The sequence below is a fragment of the Ischnura elegans genome, chromosome 12 (genome assembly GCF_921293095.1).
Source record: "Ischnura elegans chromosome 12, ioIscEleg1.1, whole genome shotgun sequence".
NCBI classification, from domain to species: Eukaryota; Metazoa; Arthropoda; class Insecta; order Odonata; family Coenagrionidae; genus Ischnura; species Ischnura elegans.
Window position 1 is genome coordinate 5456054 of NC_060257.1, and position 19413 is coordinate 5475466.

Consider the following 19413-nt stretch of genomic DNA (forward strand, 5'->3'; position numbering starts at 1 on the left):
TGTCAAAATTTGCTGTATCTCAAGTATGTAAATTTATTTTATCAGGGGAGAATTTTGATATTTTTGAAATTCTGGTGAATATTGATTGATTTATCGATTCTGAACATATTATAATTAAATCCCAATTTTGGAGTAGGATTATGGTAGTATAGTGGGAAGAGCACTTGGGTGCTGATCGAGTGTTCCAATCCTGGGTGAAGCCTTCAGACTAGTGATGGCATGAACGACTCTTTTTGTGGAGCTGCCTCACAGGTCACAGCTCGTACAGTGCGACTCAGCAATGTGTTTCTGGGTAGTGGGGAAGGGGAAAAAGGGGAAGGTGGTGAGGGGGGACTTCTGGACGAGCATTAAAGCGCAACATTTCCTAGATCACAATTTGAAAAATTGATTTCAAGTCAATCACGTATTGCATATTCACAATGCTTAAATGGTGATTTAACTGAGGAACCGTTTCTGCCGATACTTTATATTTTTCATGGAAGACGGAAAATGCATTCTGTCTCCTGTGCTTAACGATGACGACCGTTAAAAAATTGTTGTAATAAAACATTCTCTCCGAAACTACATGATCATGTTAACAGTTTATAATAAATTTCATAGATTAATCTTAGTTGTTTGTGTTAGAACTTGGTGGTGAATTTTCATTTTTGTCTCGTATTATTTTCATAAATTTGCCGTTGACGAACACTTTTACCTTCACCTTACCTTACCTTCTTCAACCCTTTTTCTTTCACGATGCATGGAAAATGCTGGAGAGAGAATTGCCATGAGGGTCATATGAGATTCTTTAGATTAATTCCCAGAAAATATATCAGGAGAGATGAATCTTTCAAGCGACGTGATAGGTGAGCAATGGGCTACCCGCGATAAGTGCAATGTGCTCACACATCCCCATTTTCTTCGCGGACACGCACTCAAATTTGGCCTTTTGTGGCTAAACGGTGGCAGGTACGTCAAAATGCTCGAAATTTTTGAGCCAAGGAGATAGTAACTTGGCAAAATCTATATAAAATGACCGTAAAATATTAAATTTTTCGATATCCCCCTTAAATGGCGTTTGAGAGAGGGTAAGGGGTTCACCTAAAGGTCTCAAAATTTTCAGTCCTCATTTTTGGTCAGTCCCACAACTTTTTATTATTGGACCTGATTTGAAAAATTGATTTGAAAAAAATCGATTTTTCCGATCCTCCCTAATTTGCAGTCCATTTCGCTGTGGCAGTTTCTAGTCTGACCTTCCAGCAGAGCAAAGATGTGTGCATGAATTATCTCTTCCATCCACAACCAATTATTCTAATAACAATATATCTACCTTACTAAAAATTTGTAATTCAAGCTAATTTATTAGTATTAACAGCAAAAATGTTATAGGGCAGATGTCATATAAGTATTTTCAAAGCATATTTCTTTAAATTTTGTTAATTTAATTTTATTTCCATTTTTCTTCTTATCTGTATAATTATTGTGCATTATTTATGTATCTAACGTTCATCAAGAAGATATATCTGTTTTTCAATGATATACGCAGTAGTGCTACTGTTTTCTGAAGGTGTTCTCACCCAGAGGCAATAGCCTCTACGTTAAAAGAAGTTTCTTGCGTAATTCGGTGGAAATCTTTGATATTTAACATAATGAAAGCACTCGTCTATTATATTCCATTTCAAGGTGGCATTATGTGCCGAAACCTGGATGGCCTGGAATTAATAAGTGAGGAAATAGACAAGGACTTTTTATTGTGTTAAAAAAGCTAAATCTCCAATCTGGTGTTGTATCTATGTTATTTTAAAATCGTGGAAGGTTATTCGGGAATTCCACTGCGGGTAAGGTTCTCCAACTCCATCTCGGCCGGGAAAGCCTGCGATCGTTATTTATCTTAAAATTCTCAAGGAACAATTAATAATGTAATGGTAAATGATCCCTAGTTTTCGAGTGCGCGTCAGAGGTACCTACATTTCCGCCGTCCAAGGCGCCTTTGTGAGCGGGGGCGTGTCTTTTCGTCTCCTTCGCTGCAACAGGGACCCGTGCATAAGCAGGGACGGACGGCTTGCGTGTGACGAATCCTGAGATTCCCTCACGGCGGCAAGAATAGGCGCTTCTCCCCATGTTCCCTTCGAGGCGGCCTGTTCTGTTTTTATGGGGCCAAAGACCCCTTTCTCTCCTTCTCCATTTCTCTCTTCCCGCCCCGCGCTCCTCAACTCATCGCCTCGGAGGAGATTTTTCAGAGTCTCCTCACAATATTTTGACCGAAACCATCACCTACCACAACCGAAGCACGGGTTCCATTTTCACGAAGCTGTTCGGCTTCAGTCCAGTTTTTTTTTCACAGTTCAAAACAATCACCTCCATTGCTATTACCATTCCATTCGTTTTTTGATAAGATTTATCTCGTTGATTGCATCCATCGATATTTCAAATATACATTACGAATTAATCGGGTAGGTTTTAATACTTCATTAGGTATCTACATAGGTGTAAATAATATCCTACGAGCCACCTCTTAGGTGCATGGCAGGGGGTGAGCAGACACCAGCATTTAGCATGATAAAGTATCCTCAAGTAGAAATATAGGGAATGATAACAGCAAAAAATGCGTGCACATTCATGCAAAGGCAAAGCTTTCCAACGGTGAGTAATTCGTAGGGCAAATCCGTGCAAATTTGGAATAGAGGAAAACGATAAACTTGCAATGAATTGGCCTATACAGTGACGCAATTAATTTTATAAATTCAGACACTGTTGCTATCCTTATAATACGAGAAAAGAATAGCATTTTACATTATGACAAGCCTATCTTAGTCCGACGTTCAATGAAGGATATTTTTCATGTAGTTTGGCATATCTTCCCCGAATTTCCAAAAATGAAGTCAGCCTATACTTTTCTCTAATTGACTGCATCGAAGATGATACAAAATCTATTGAAACAGGTTTGGAAGCAAAATTAAAGTATTTGTTGGAAATTGCCCACTTCGCTTATTGTTATATTTTAGAATTCTACCGGATGAAGCCTGTAACAATTCTCTTTGTTTTGACAATCGATGCTTTTGGAAACGTTCTTGGAAATTCCTTAAGGGAAGCTTAAGTATTTGAAATGAAGCGCGATGGATTTGGAATCTTGGGAAGGAGGATTAGAATATGCTTAGCTGTCCAGAGTCAAAGTCATGGAGTTAAAATGGGGGCAAAGACCCCGGGAATGTCCATCCTCATTCTTTCCCTCTTTCCCTCGTTCGCAGCTGCCGTTTCCCTCCGAGCAGACCGCAGGAGATTAACTTTAGCGTGGCCATAAACACAGCGAGTGTCTTCTGTGAGCGAGGGCCCCAACCAAGCGAGGGAGGGTGGCCGAGACAGGGGCCCCCTTCTGCTGGGGCCCCAACGCTACTCCGATGCTACTCCTGGGAATCCCCGCGATAATAGTAAAAGAGAAGATGGCTTATCTCCCCACACCCCCACCCCCCACACACGCCCACGTCTTACTCTCACCACTTTCTTCCGCTTCGTCTTTCGCCCCTACTTCCTCTGCGAACCTCCACTTCTGGCCCCTCTACGAGAACTCTTTCAACGCATTCTACGCTTTATCTAGGTGCGTGCCAACAGGAAAAACTCACTATTACTCGCGTACCCGGATGGCGACTTGGATATTCAAGCTATCACATTCATGTAAATGAACTGCCATGAGATAAAATTCGCTTGGACCGGGAATAATTATAATAATAAAGTGTCTTTATTCGGGCGAGGTTGAGAATAAGAAGTCCCCTTTTCCACCTAACCCCTAGACAGCGTCAATGCAAACATATTTAAAAACGGTAGATAAAAGTTTACAATACAAAACATATACAATATACACTATTAGTGAAATGTCAATAAAGATAAACAAGTATATGTGAAAATTTTGTTTAAGAAAAAAGATTTCTGTTTGTGGGAAAAAACATGAGGATAAGGGTGTAGTATCCTTCAGCGAAAAAAACCCTCTGCAGGAAAACGCCCAAAGAAGGGGGGCGTGAGAAACCTGCGAAAACCTACTGAATGAAAGCTAATGTCATGTTGCATGCAAAATACAACATAGTCAATGAGGTATATAGAATTCACAAATATTGCACTTTCAATTAAGACATAAAATATAACATATAAGGTGCTCCGGGATATAACTGGGGCATGGTTTTACAATGAGATAGAACGATATCATTTTCAAATATTTTTAGTACAGATGACCCCAGTGAATGGCTGAGAAAAAACACGTAATGGTTTATCAACAGTCGCACTAGCACATCATGTGACTTGAATGAAATTTCTACCAGTAAACAATATTTTATATTAATATTATTTTATCGTCTCAGTTGGCCCCACTTACCCCACGACTTTCGAGTAACTGGATGGCAAACCCCATTTGAGCACTGCCTTAACTATTTTTGTTAACTGGATATATCAAAGTACCTTAAATGGTCAGAAAAATATTGGTTAACGTAGCTATTTTGATAATTATGAATGCTAAGGCCGTTATATTAGGACGGTAACGGAGACCTCACGGATTTTCGTTTCAAAACACACATTAGAAGAAGCATCATACCATTAGCAGAAACACAAAGCAATGTTTCTGTGTTTTCTTTTCCAGAGGTGCATGTTTTGCGTTCAATATTCCGATTAACAGCGCCAACAGGTTTTGGAGGGATCATGGCAGAAATAAGTCTCGTCACAGTTGAATATTTGGCCTGGCATCCCTTTCAAACGAAGTTTCTGAACGAGATCCGTTAGTTTTTCAAAAAGTTATGAACTACTCCAGAATTAGTTTGGTTACAACAAGTGTGCTGAATGCTTTGAGGAAAATTTAATGGATAGGCTATTTCTTTTTCGAAACGAAAAAAAACTAGTCTTGGCCAGGCCGCAGATTTTGTAATCTAGTATCGAGTTTGTTTAGAACAATGTAACACTGTATAATGACTAATACCCCTTCTCAAGTAAGGCCAAAGCCATTTTTTCCTTAACTTTTATTGCATTGGCAAATTCATCTTCATCAGCAGCAGAGAAATAAGAAGTCACACACCCACCTCCCTTACAAGGACGTTGAGATATGAGTCCTTTCCCCGAGTTTCAGAAACACGATGTTATACCGTACTCCTAGCAATGGGATAAAATAATACTGCTCCACAAGGAGTTTTGTTCCCGTTTTTTTATATTATTTACAGTATTTTCAAGATCTTCAATTGAGTAGGCTAGTCCAGCACCCTTATGAGTTTTCCATATATTTTCGCACCATTATCTGCAACTGAGCAATTACATAAATGAATTTTTAAGGTATTTTAGAGCTAGGTGAAGTTACATAATAAATATCTCCGTGCAATTCTTATTCAAATTAACTGTTGTGGTAACTGGGTCAGTCATGACCCTGTCCCTTGAAGTACGCCATGGGTAACTTTCATAGAATCCGAGCTAACTCCACTTAGATGGTTTACAATTATTGTGTTTGGTGCGAAGGCTTCCGCGGTGCGCTGGTAATGTAGGCTGCATTTTTCGGGTTTCACCGCGTCGTCGTTGCGTTGGGGACACTGGAATACGGGAGAAACTGCTGTCCCCATCGCAACGACGACGCGGTGAAACCCGAAAAATGCAGCCTACATTTATTATGTTTATACATTCGAAATGTGGTACCACAGAGGAAAGATTAAATATAAAATGGATTGAGCGTGTAAGTAATAAAGAAGTGCTGAGAAGAGCACGGGAAAAGAGAAAGCCTCCTACAAACCTTAAGATGCAGAAGACGAGACAACTCAGTTGGCCAAATAATGAGGCCTGATGAAAACAATCGCAGAAGGACAGGTGAAGAAGGGCAAGTGACGGCCCTGAATGATTTACATAGGACAAAGGGTTATAAAGGATGTAAAAGAGAAGAAATACGTCGCAATTAAAAGGTTAGCGGATAGAAGAGATAAATGGAGAGCTGCGTCAAACCAATCCTAGGATTGTTGACTGACGATGATTACATGTTTTAAAAGTTAGAATAAGTTGAAGGATTTGAAATTTAAACACCCGTTAAAAGAAAAATTTAGAAGAGTAGGTAAGCAACATGGGGCTGATATCATTCTAGGCCTATTGAGGATAAAGTGGATCGACTGAGTAAGTAATGAGGGATTGCAAAGAAGAGTGAGAGAAAAGAGAATTTTTCCTAAACACTGACGCAGACGACATTCTACTTAACTTACAATTAGCTGGCCTCATAATGAGGCATAAATATAAGCCAGGTACTGCACCATTCATTTATGGTAGTAGCGAGGTATTTTTCTAATTCCGATCTATGGTTTATATAGATGGTCCATGGGGTCGCGTTCTCTTTTTCGGCACTCCAAAGGGTGGGCTGAGGAGTTGTTTACTTTCGCTGCACCCACACCCCCCCCCCCTGGCTACGTGCCTGATTGGGCCCAGAGATATTCTGACCTATGGCAACAGTTTTCTCTCGATGAATCCAATCACAACCCTGCATTCTCTCGTTCCTTGTTTCCCAAATATCTAGCTCAGTGGGATTACGTGGAGAAAGCAACATTCCGGTGGCGATGAAATGAGATAAAACTATATTGTCAATGCACTGCAGGAACAAGTGACTTTGTACGCAGTCACGCGCACGGGTGCAAAGTTAAATACACCGATGGATGAAGTTCGCCATGAAAAATATTTGAAATTATATAAAAAAATATTTTAAATATAATTAAGAAAATCCACGCGCTGAAACCCAGAAGCATGGAGACATCATATAGACAACGCCACGGAAAACTACGCATCAACTTTGCTATTTTTAGCCAGAACTGAGATTGTGGATTAAAAGCCGAGTACATTCGAGACGAAACAGAAGAAAATTGTGAATTAAAGAATTTTCTCCTTTTCTAGGACGGACTCTAGAGGAATAAATAATATAAAATAGATCCTAAATTTTATGACAATCCCTTACTCCTCTTGAAGAATAAATTACTTCTAAAAGGGGGATTTAAATTTTACGGAATAACACGTATGTTTGAATTCGGTACTCGAACTCCTGATTAATTCTATCGTTCCCTCTGACTTCATTCATTACCCAGACAGATAGTGGTTGGCTGACAAGTATAAAAATGTAAGCATTTTACCAAAGTTAGAGTTATGCGAGTTCTGCGATTAGCCTAAATATCCCTCTAAAATAATGGTGCATCGTGCGTTTCGCCCTTGCCGTTAGGAGTATCCTGCTCTCAAGACTACGTGAGCATAAAAAAGATTGTAAATGCGTCCTACATCCAGACTACAGCTCTGAATACCATTAACTTAACAACTTGAGGCTTTTTGCATGCATTAGGATGGAGACTTCAATGCGCGATGGAGCAATTAACGGAATGTTAAAATAATAATATTATAATATGAATGTATTCCATTCATGCACATTATTAATGGTACACAATAAGCATCAGATGTAGTAGAATGAAATTAAGAACCCCAGAAGAGCACTCTGTTGGAGGGGATGTCATCCGATACATGTGCCAGCCCAGACGAACAAAAATATCTGAGCATCAAGGCAAGTTAACACACAGAAAGTATTTATTATTACAATAATATCAAAATCAGTGCACAATACCAAAAAAAATAGGAATCATCATGACAAAAAATTTATGGATTCCTAAAATGCTTTCCTATTGTTCGACTGATAAATAATATGACATTTATTTTTTCTTTTCGATTACTTTGTCACGCATTAAAATCTCCATCTGAGTTATCATCGCTGAGTTTATTGCTGCCCCCGGCTCCTGCTTTGCATTATTTTCTATTTTTGGTTATCTACTTACAGGCTCATCCCTTCGCCTATCTTCGCGCTTCTCGACTGTTTGTCGCATTGCAGGATAAATTATACTGCTGAATGGAGTAGAAATCCGTCAATTTGATGTATATATATGAATTTATATCTCTTCGTAGAAAATTTATGATAATTATTTCGGTAAATGAAACCATTTCCACGCTCATAACTAGTTTTTTTCAATCTGATTGGACCTTATCGCTCAATGACATGAGGGCCCTTATGTATGCCACTAACCAGGTCATTCCAGGTTTAATTGAAATCAGATGCCTTATTTTAATGATGTTCTAGGAAGGAATCGTCTCTTCGCCAGATGTGAAGAGAAAAAGGGGTCCCACGGAGGCCGAAGAAAATGTATTTTGATTTATTTTAAACGTTATCTTTCCTGTGAAGTTCTAACATTCCACAAATTGTAAATAGTCCTCCCCGTCCATTATTAAGGTTATTCATCAGTACAATTAACCCATATTGTGATCACTGTTGGATGGATTTGGTATAGTGATTGCTGTTTACAACAAAAAGCCTTATATCCTCTATTAACCTCTAAGTTATGTCTAGGAATTCTCCATAAAATATTCCCCTTTGCGTTGAAGATTTCAAATGATCGGCGATAACTTTTGGAAATGTGTGAAAGTTGCTTGTCATGGAAAATGCGTAAATTTATACTGAAAACCATTTATTATGCTGGTCCGAGTTTCAGCGTGCAACTGTCATTATCAAAATAATATTTACTTAATGAATTTTTTCTTGGGCTTTTTGTAAATCTTATTCATAAATGAAAGCGAAAACTTTTTCATTCCACGTAAAATTTATTTGCACTTGCTTTTGCGATGTCATTCTCAGGCACCGGATAATACAGGCAGGAGAGTGATAAGTTAATTCGATACTGGTATCAAATAAATTTTATTTAGAATAAAATTGTTTTCGCTTCCATTTATTTAAAATTTTAAGCAAATCATACCATATTTTTCCCGTTACAACCAATTCGTGAAACATTTTGGTTAGACCAGGATCAGCTAATTATGTTTACCCGCTATTTTGTAATTCTGATTCTTGGTAGCGTTTTTCGTGATGCTTACAATAGCATTCAACTCTATCTCCAGCTGTTAAATATAAGTACTGTCTGCAAAAGACACTATCAAAGTGACAAGAATCAAAATTAAGGGATCTGCGGTGGCATAATATCCTGAATGCAAGGACAATAGCGGTATGCGTACATATATTAAGGTGTAGGTGTGTTACCGTTTTTAGAGGTGTGTAAGTTGATGTAAGAGTCGTGAATCCATGCATATCCCTCTAGAACAGTAATACTATAAAATCGAATTATAACGCAGTTTACACCCCCTGTATTGCGGAAATATTTTTAGGGAAAGTAAGAAAAAAACTCTATAACTAAATTTTACCGTAACTTTTCTTTGCATGGTATAATTTTTAAATGTTATATTAAGTTCAAGGTATCGTCCGCGGTCCTTTTTAACGGGATTTACTAAAACAATAAGATGTTTCCTATTGGCGCGGCAGTTTTTTTACGAATTTTACTAAAAATTCAGCCAAAATTACATCTACATAACACCCTACGAACCGCATCAAGGATGTTTGGCCGGTGATAAGTATTTATTTACCAAGTAAGTAACTATCCAAAGTAAATGTACCAAGCATAAATCCGTAACATTATGCCTTTGTTGCTAAGAGGTTTTTACTGTACATCAGATACAATTTATTTGTCCGTATTGGATAAAGTGTCATTGATGGTGCCTTAAAGAGGCCCGCTGTCAACGCAGCGAAGCTCCGCGTGTGAGTCGCCACGTATCGCCGCATATCACCCCGCGCGATGGACGGCATCTGTCTTGGGGTCAATTTACCCCCGCTAGCCTGCCGCTCCACGAAGAGAGATTCCCGTAAAAACAATAGCTCTAGACACAAGAACTAACACTAGAAATAACACCATCATCATCTGCAGCTCTATAGCTATAATGCAGCGGGCCTTGGCTTCCTCTATCACTTGCCTACATTCAGTTCTTCTTGTCAAATTAATGGTTCGCGGATCCACTCCGTGGAATGGTGACATAATAGTTTCAAAATTAAAGTTAATATAATCCACGCAGTATTTATAAAAATTCTGGCGGTTTCGACCTTTCCAGGTCATAAGCAAGAGGTAACAGAAAATCCGCCATTCTGTTAAATCTTAAATTCTGTAACCTCTTGATAATGATCTGGAAAGGTCGAAACCGCTACGATATTTAACGTATACGATGAGGAATCCAGCAACTTTTATTTCTGAATACATCTTCTTGCTTTCATCTTGTAACTCCCTTTCCCCTTGAAATCATCCCGCACATCATGTGTTTCATCTCTACCGTGGTCTATCTCGACTGTGGCATGCGTAACAAATCTGTGGTTTTTCATTTTAGTCATTATTAGGGCAAATGCTACATATTTTACGTAACGTGGTAGATCTAGGTTATCACCTCCTACCTTTCAGACTATAGATTGTAGTAATATTTTAATGTAATTTATGTAGTAATCTTATCAATGAAACTTTCATAGCTTGATATTATTCTATTAAAATGAAGCACGTGCTTTTAAGAGATAATCCCTGCCATATTTATGGATTAATTGTACCATATCATATCATTTGACATGCAGCTATCTTGAGTAAAACAAAGCTCCTACTCAATGGATCGTTAAGGGAACTCACAGATATATATTTAAACCAAATTTTGTTTTGTTTTTTTTTCTAGTATTCCAAAACCCGTTTCGACGTGAGGCACTGGCATATCAAGAGGGCATTCACTACATTTGATCTGATCTACCAATGAACTACTCAGGGCTTGTAACGAAGATGATTTTTTTCAATCACCAGGTTTTGCTTATGCCGAAAAGAGATTTCCCCAAAAACACTAGAAATAACAACACCATCATCTGCGGCTCTATAGCTCTAGTGGAGTGGGCCTTAAATATGGGATTAGTAGCAGAGAAAAAGAGAGAGAGGAAGGCTTCATCTGCGAATTGAATAAAATACAAAGGAATGCTGCGCGATTCGTGAAAACCCGGTTCGATCGAGCAGAGAGCGTTGCAGAGCTTTTGCAATAATTCGGTAGGGAGCCGCTGTTAAATAAAATTAAAGAGAGCTGACTACATTCAGCGCTTCATGAATTTATGTGTTTATTTTTAATTTGGCGTTTGACGTGCATAAATGCTTCTGTAAATCGTTGGACAAATGAAATGTTTAAAAAATATAGCAATGGCTGTTGCCCCAACACCCCCCGCCACACTCCCGTTGAGACGACGGCGTAGTGTGGAGATGAATTCGATTACTTGTAGGACTCATGAAATTTTTATAATTTTCCATTTACTCTTAAAATGTTGGTAGCGCTTCTTTGCATACCTGCTGGTATGATCGATGCCGATTATATTAGTCGTGAATTGAAGTTCCCCAGAATGTAACTGCGTTGGACGCGGCCTTTTCTGTCTCGCAAAGCGACAGAAGTTTTTCACATCGATTCCCCCTCAATATGAAGTGTATAAACAAAAAATACACCGGGTGCGCTGGAATCCAAGTGACCAAAAGTTCGAGTTTGTTTATCATTCCAAGAATAAATTCATGCGAGACATTCATTGACTAATGCTGGCCTTGGAGCGGGCGGGGTGAAGTTCTCGCCCGCTAAAATGGAGGTCTCGGATTCAATTCCCGCCTTGGTTAGTTATCCTCCTTCTAGAGCATGAATTTATGCGATCGCCCTTAGTTACTTGTTCTCATCCCCTACGATGTGAGCGCCTAATTTAGCTGTTTTCGGGGCACTTTGAAATAAATAAATTTGTCTTCGAATCGCGCTCGCCATGGGACTTGACCGATAATTCTGAAATGACCGACATGATGGGATCTGACCGACAAATCTGCAACCGATACACACTGATTTTATGTAAGGAAACTATGAAGTTTCATATTGAAGAAATGAAGGAAAAAATGTTGAATACTGTCCCATCGAGTCGTTCTTCATTTTTATGAATGAAGAACACGTAACAAAACACGGGGATGGTTCCACAAAAATAGAATTATAGGTATTATTTAATTAAAGTGAAATGGAAATTCTCACAAATTCCTTAATGCCTTCCATTAAATGTTTTGAAACCGGTAATGAAAGGAGAAGACTTTTGGAAAATGGACGGTTACTTTTTATTTTCTAATAAGTTATAATTTCACATGATTGAATCAAAAATTACTCTCTAGAAAAACAAAGACACCTGTAATTGTTTATGCGTGTCTAGATGATATACATTTCACAGTAACCTAGTTATTGATTGCCGCTAGAATCAAACATTTATTCTAATATTTATAATATTCTAATTGTCTTTGTACCTAGATGAGGTGTCTTCTCCGTAATCTATTCCAATTTACTATCCGACTACTTTCAGAGTGACCTAGTTCTTGGTTGCCGCCATGCTTAAATATTTATAAATATCCACCTGCCCCGTTCTTACACCTTCTACAAAGACGTTACACAACTCAAGCCTTTCCTTCTTTCGTCACTTTAGCCTTCCTTTGATTTATTCTCAAACCGTAACTGCCTGCCGAAGATGCGTTCACAAAGCGGAAGAAAGCGTTAAGCAGCAATCTAAATATTGAACCGACGGAAAGTGCTTTGTACGGAGTTAGTTCCTGCATACCTCTGAAACGTGTACTCACAAAAGGAAAAACGAAGAGAAAAACTGGAAAGAGAAACGGAAGCGTTTGGATTTTTTTTAAGGAGAATATTTCATACAAAGTGGACGTACAAAAATAAAATAAACATGGTACACATCTATATGCTACCCCAATACAAGCCGCCTCACTGCATGGACGTGTGGTGGAGGTGTCAGTACTTAAATAGAAAGGAAATGCTCTAACGACTTGATCGAAGCGAATTGATCCTGTACATCGACTTCTCTGCGCCAACACACCAAACAGCGGAATCGAAGTATAATGCGCCCACGGAACCAACCAGTGCTAACAGAGAAACCCGAAAAAGCTAAATGTGAAAAATAATTGAAGAATAAAAATGAATATGACGGAACGAAGAGATGAGTCAAGACAAAATACATTTTTAAAATTTTGTTTTAATCGCATGCGGCGATTACTGTCTACTCAAATCGCAATCACGGAACCACATATGCTTGAGGCTCGTTTCAAATGAAACGGTAACATTCGGCACGCTGCGAATTGGAATCGTTTTCGGTGGCCTCCCATTGACACCAATTAATCTCTTAATCTACATATTACCCCGCAAGTCGCCTACATAGGCGTGTGGCAGGGGATGTTAAAACACCAGTCGTCGACAAATAAAAAGGAAATGCTTTCACGAAGTTCCGCCTAGAGTTATTCAAGTCCTTTATTGCGCGGGGGAAAAGCGAATTCCCATACCTAACCGTTCGGCTGTGTATCTGTCTCGATTCATCGTTCCTATTGGATCTGAAAATATATTGAGATACTGATATGATGTTCTCTGTGTCGCTCTGAAATATTCTCGAATCTGTTTTTATCAATCTAAGCCTGTTTCGAAAGCATGTGAAGTAACGCTTTCTGTTCTCCCGTAGCTATTTTTGGCGTATTGCACAGCTTAACTTTGTGTTTTATGAAGTTCACCAAGTCTTTCTCCACCTCATCCCATATGCGCGCTACACTAAAAATGGGTGAATGGAGGCATAAGTCTTGTCGCCTTGATTGACTGTCGGAACCATGATTCTACAAGATACGCGAGAAGAAAAATGTATATTATAATATGCTACGAAGCAGGGGAAGGGAGTAATGAATGAGAAGTTATAATAATTAATTCTTTTCAGTTGGGAGAAGGTCGTGGCGAAATGAAAATATTGGCGAAAGATATGGGATCTTTGAAGAGCAAACAATATCTGAGACCTACGTTAATATGTCCCCCATAATATTTAATATATTATCGACCCATGGTTGTCGCTTTAACTGATTGTTCACCGTAATTGGCGTGTCCCGAGCACAAGATATCCAAATGCCAATTAATGTTGGAGGAAAAATGTCTCCGAAGCCGGTATTTTGATTGTCTTCGTCGATCATCTACGGGGAGAAGAACACTCGCCTAGAACTAGGATAAATACTAGCCCAATGCAAGCCGCCTCTACAGGCGTGTGGGGGAACTCCATCCGTTTACGTATTAAAAGGAAATTCTCTGACGAAATTAAGCCTACCATTTACTTGAGTCCTTTATTGTTGGGAAGAAAAACGAGTTCCGATACCTATCCGTACGATAAATTATCTCTCTTAATTAACCGTTTCTGTCGGACCGGGAAATGTAGCTGTATTCTAATATGGTCTCCAAAGCCCCATCCTGAATTGCTCTAATCTTGCTGTAACAACTAAAAGCGTCGTGCGGAAATATTTCAACGTCTAATTTAACCATTAATTTATAACTTCCATCACATCCTTCCACATATCGTACAAATTATTAGACTCTACCAAGATGAAGTTGAAATTTAGTACGTGCGAACCTACTTTTTTTCTATTAGTAAATTGGCGACAGAGAGTCATTTATGACGAGCAGGTATGTCACCAATTTGAGTCACGACTTCCGCCCGTGAGTGTCCTTCGAGAGCGATGATGATTAATAAATAACTCGTCCTCCCTCCGTCGCGTCGTCATCAACCTTTGCTCGAGTGAAGCGCGTAGCTCACCGGGCAGTTCCGCGTTGGCCACCCGCCTTCGCCGCAGCCAGGGCGGGCCGCTGTCCTTTCGTTATCAGCCGTGGGCGCCATTCGTTGTCGCCTGGACCACCGAGGCCCGATAGCCGCGGTAACTGTGGCCCACTATAATTAGCCCACGATAGTGCGCGCTTCGTTGGCATCATCAGAGAACAGAGACCCCGTTGTCATCGCCCGAATTAGATTTTTCAGACGCTTCAAATGTGGTCCGTAATGCGTGCAAGGGTACACTCTCTTCATGTGCAAAGTGCGCACATAGTATTTCGGTGTTGAAGCCTACGATATTTTACGCAGCCATTCAGATTATTCAAATTACTTGGGTCGTCCCTCTCACTGATGCAAGAAAAGTTATTTTCTCCATGCCTGAGTAATCAACTCTTTTTCGGTGAGGCATACATGGTATGTGTCTGTTAATGAGAAAACTTTTTTAAATTTCGAATATAACTTCTGTTATTAGAAATCCCCTGGATAGGAGATCCTATGACACGATTGAAAATTAGATACTGTGAAAATATTTGTTATTATTTTTCAAAGCAGCCAATGAGAAGATGTGAAATATTTTAAAATTATTACTACAACAATTTCCTTCAGTCTCCGATGGGAAGATATCTTTGAGAAAATAATTGCAGTTTTATTGATAAGCACTATAGAAATTTATTGCTCGTGAAACGAGACTGCTCTCTTTTTTCTGCAGTATCCATCGTTACGGTCAGCATAGCATGGGTGTTTCATTTAATATAATTTATGGCTTCACTTCTTTTTCCATTTTTCTAACCATACAATCATTTTACTGTAGGAATTAATAACCATTGGCAAAATTTACCTTTGTGTGAATGTGCATGTATATTTTCTCACCGGGCGGGATATTTTTATGACCGTGTGGTTTGCATACAGGGATTGTTACTCATTCTAAATGCTTGTGTTTTCTTGAGAAAAATTGTATTCAAAGAAATACTAGGGGAAGTGGAGTTTTTAAAAACGTATATGATCCAGCATAGAAATAAAATGCTTCTCTCTCTCCCTCTCGCATTTTGTTTCATTGAAATCGGTTTGTTCGTTTTGATGATAGAGCTCCTAAAACTATGATGTCTAGCCTCCCAAACACCCTAGAGGTGGCTCGCAAGGTATCGCATTATCAATTATCTACATATCATCCCTCATGGCGTATATGACCTCGAAAATGTCCTGTCGGTCGTCTCATCCAAATAACATATGCGAAGAGATGCGGTTGTAGAAAGAAAATCGTTAAAAACGTGCGCCTAAATTTCACCTTCTGCTCGTGGGCGAGCAAGGAGCAGTGTTGAGAGCAATTGCAATAGCTGGGAGCAGAGTAATCGATTGGAGATTGCGCGTGTAACATCGTGTGTCCCGCGCATGATCTGGGCGTCTTGTGTCCACCTATGTTCCATATTTCCCTTCGGCACGCGAGGCCATGACATAGGAAAGCAGCAATCGAGAAGCCTGATATTTACTAACAAAATGAAACCCAAATATTTAATAACAATATATATATATTTAAAAAAGCAATCCATCCTAGTTTGAGGAGCTCGATCGTGAGACGAATCACCGATTCCAATGAAACAAAAAGCAGACCTTTTATTTATGCGTTGGATCAATTACTTTTAAACGACATACGCCATGAAGTATTTCTTGAATGAATATCTTACTCAAAAAAGTACCTGTGTTTCGTGCACAACATCACATTGCCCAGCTCTGAGCGCATGACATTCTATAGTATTCGTTCTCGTAACTTCCAATTTTAATACTAGGAGACTAGATACATTCACAATATTTTTCTTTTTTATACCACAATCTTTTAGCCCCTATTTTCTTTATGAAGATGTATACCTTACGCTGTTTACTTACTACATGCATGTCAGTAAAAGCTAGATGCCCTATTTTGAGGAGCTCTGGCGTCCAAACAGAAGAACCAACTTCTATGAAACAAAATACATAAGAGAAAGACCTTTCATTTCTATATTGTATCCTATACATTTTTACAACCCCATTTTCCCTAGTATTTCTTGGGTAAATTTTTTCTCAAACAAAGTGCCAGTGTTTTACGCATAAAATTACTGTACCCAATTGTGAGCACATGGTTTTTCTTAAGTTTCCCTCATATAACGTGAAATTTTGATACAAAGAAATAAGATAAATTCCTAGCATTTTGCAGAAGACTTATTGTTTATATCGATCTTTAATAGTCTATATTCCCTCAATGGAGATTGACTGCTAAGCCCTGTAGCTCATACCGTTCTGCTGTGCTTTCAGTTTCAGACACGTTCCATCAAAAGTCATCGAAAAATCCCTAACAGACCCCTCGAATCGAGGCTCAAAAAAGCATTGCCTCTCAGACCGTTATACATTTCATCTAAGTTAGTATCTGCTCCACGACACCTCTTAAGGCAAGCGATTTGAGACGTAAAAAACACCGTGATACTCGACATAACAGACAGATTAACAGCACGTTCCCCTGGAGGGGAAATATTATATGGTCAATACCTAATATCCGCAAAATCTAATTTTCCGAAGGCAAGAGCTTGGTATTACCATGGTTTTCCTCCTCATTACTTACAACTTTTTCATAAGGAGCAGGATCCTATTGCTGTTTCCAGAAAGCATAATGTTTATGCCTATCAAATTAAAGCAGTTGTAAACAACGCACACCTCTGCAGCTTTAACTACTGGTTTAATTGCAAATGGATTGATACTGATCAGCTTAAATTAATTCGAAATTTAGGCCTCTCGAACGATTACAATCAACTATGATTGGACCTTTCCTCTTGAATGGCGTCTGGCAGGGGGCGTTATTCGCAATACCGAAGTAAATGAAACAAGAAGAATGTGACAGAAAGCTCTCCATCAACCTTAAAATAATAGTAAACCAATAATGCTGGAGAACTACAATATGTTTCTCGCTGCTAATTTCTTTGAGTCACTAAAGAGTTTTATTATGTCCATTCTTAAACTGAAACCTTCTGCTGATAAAAAAGAAATCTTTTGTTTGGATGACAAAAAATTCTAAAGAAAAGTCGTAAATTCATGATAAACTGCAGAAATCGAATTTTAAAACGACGTTCCTGAGTGTAGAAACAAGGAAATCATCTAAAACAGATCGATTCAATGGCAATATTGTTTATTTTCTAATTTATAAATAATCTTCGTTCTCAAAAATATTCATTATCCAGCACAGGATTTCGCGCCAACAATGGCTTCACGGGGGCGGGGCAGCAGTCGCCAAGGAGAATGTTTCATTCTTCGATTCCACTTTGGAAGACTATTTATGTGAATCGTGATAATTTTGAGAACGACGACACTGACCGGTACAGGATGCTCCTTCATTGAGTTATCAATAAAATCCAATTACATGGCTTTAGAAAGAACAAGACTTTTTTTAGCGATTCCTTTGTAACGATACACCGCTGTGTACCTACTTGTTATCTTCCTATACATAAATAATTGGCAGAGAACCGGCTCCGACGTTTTGTCGTGCAGTCATGGTAAACAATAAATTTAAATAACGGAAAAACACCAAATGGAATGGAACAGACTGCACTTTAAAATGTGTTATTTTTTCCACACAGCAATTCATCGAAGTTAGGCACGAGGGAGGACTACGATATACTGGGAATGGTTTTTATGAGAGTCCGGGCCCATCCAAAGGCCCTGGTGAACAGCCCAAAACAACGCAGAGCTTGGGAGTCGTGTGCCTGGCGTTAGCCTCGGTACTGTGGTGCAATACGAACAACTATGTTGCCATAACACGTGACACTGATTTTCTACCTCCGCATCATATGAAACCACAAATAAATTCCGTTCGCGAAAAGAATGCCTCGGTTCGTTATTTTGCTCAAGCTCGCTCAGTGCTGTCTGGGACAATGCTGGTTCAAGACCGGGACAATCCTAATGATTTTAGCTTCTGGACTGTTGCACTAAGGCAAAACATACGCGGCATCATTTCACAAAATTGTCCAGCAAAATCGCCTTACAACCACCAAAGTTGAGGGTTAATTGACAAAATAACTAGGCGAAAAAAATGGGACTACTGGTTTGAGTCCAGGATGACGCTAAGGATATTACCCACTTGATAATTTTGCACTTAATGATCGCTTGCGGGTGACTTCGATAATGCGCACCACCGACGGATCCTCAACTGCGGTTATAATTTTATCGAAACTATGTCTATCCAATAAAAAGAGTTCGAGGCACAATTTCCACCGCTCTGCCAATTTGGAGCGGATTTTGCTCTGCCAAATTTCCGTACTTCATTTTCACTTGCTTCAATTCACACCGAGGAGTATTCCGCGGTTGTAAAATAAATTTCCAGTGAAACTTCTATACTTGTGTGAACATTTCCACTTGGTTCGAAGCACTGCATTAGATTTCTCGACCTCCTCACGCACACATACACAGCGACACTTTGCGTTAAGGGAAATATCCGCCCGTTTGTGTGTGTGATTGTGGCTAATATTACTGAGCACTCACCACTCCGGTCTGCGCCGATGCCTCTCCTCGGTAGGTCCCGCTGCGAAAAGAGAATCCTCGGCCGCCCTCAGGATGACAGAACAGAGCGGTCCAAACACGATGGGAGAAGCAAGCACACGGTGGGGCACAGTTTAGTAAAAAGAGTCAGGGGTCAGACGACTGTTATGAGTGGTGCTGCTTCTTGGTGGAAGCGGAGGCGAAGGACTGCTGAGGGGGAAGGAAGTTGGTGACGGCGGCCGTGTTGTCCCTGCGGTGGTGGGGAGGGAGGGAGGGAGGGTGGGGTTTGTCCTCCGGGGGGAGGATCTCTCTCTGTACACCCTCGTTCGGGGGGAGGGGTGAAGGCGTGCGGGTTGGGGAGAGGGAGAAACGTGGGAAGGTGGGCTTTCCGACGATTCGGGTCATTCGATGAGCTTCATGCCAATGAG

General features: G+C 39.6%; 1 protein-coding gene across 1 annotated transcript in view; it reads right to left on the bottom strand.

The window, feature by feature from the left end:
• Positions 1-19211, bottom strand: part of LOC124169213 (single-minded homolog 1) — a 121146-nt gene extending 101935 nt beyond the window's left edge. The window contains exon 1 of the mRNA XM_046547730.1: positions 18989-19211. The gene's annotated coding sequence lies outside the window, so the exon portion shown is untranslated. The remainder of the gene's footprint in view (positions 1-18988) is intronic.
• Positions 19212-19413: the final 202 nt, after the last annotated feature.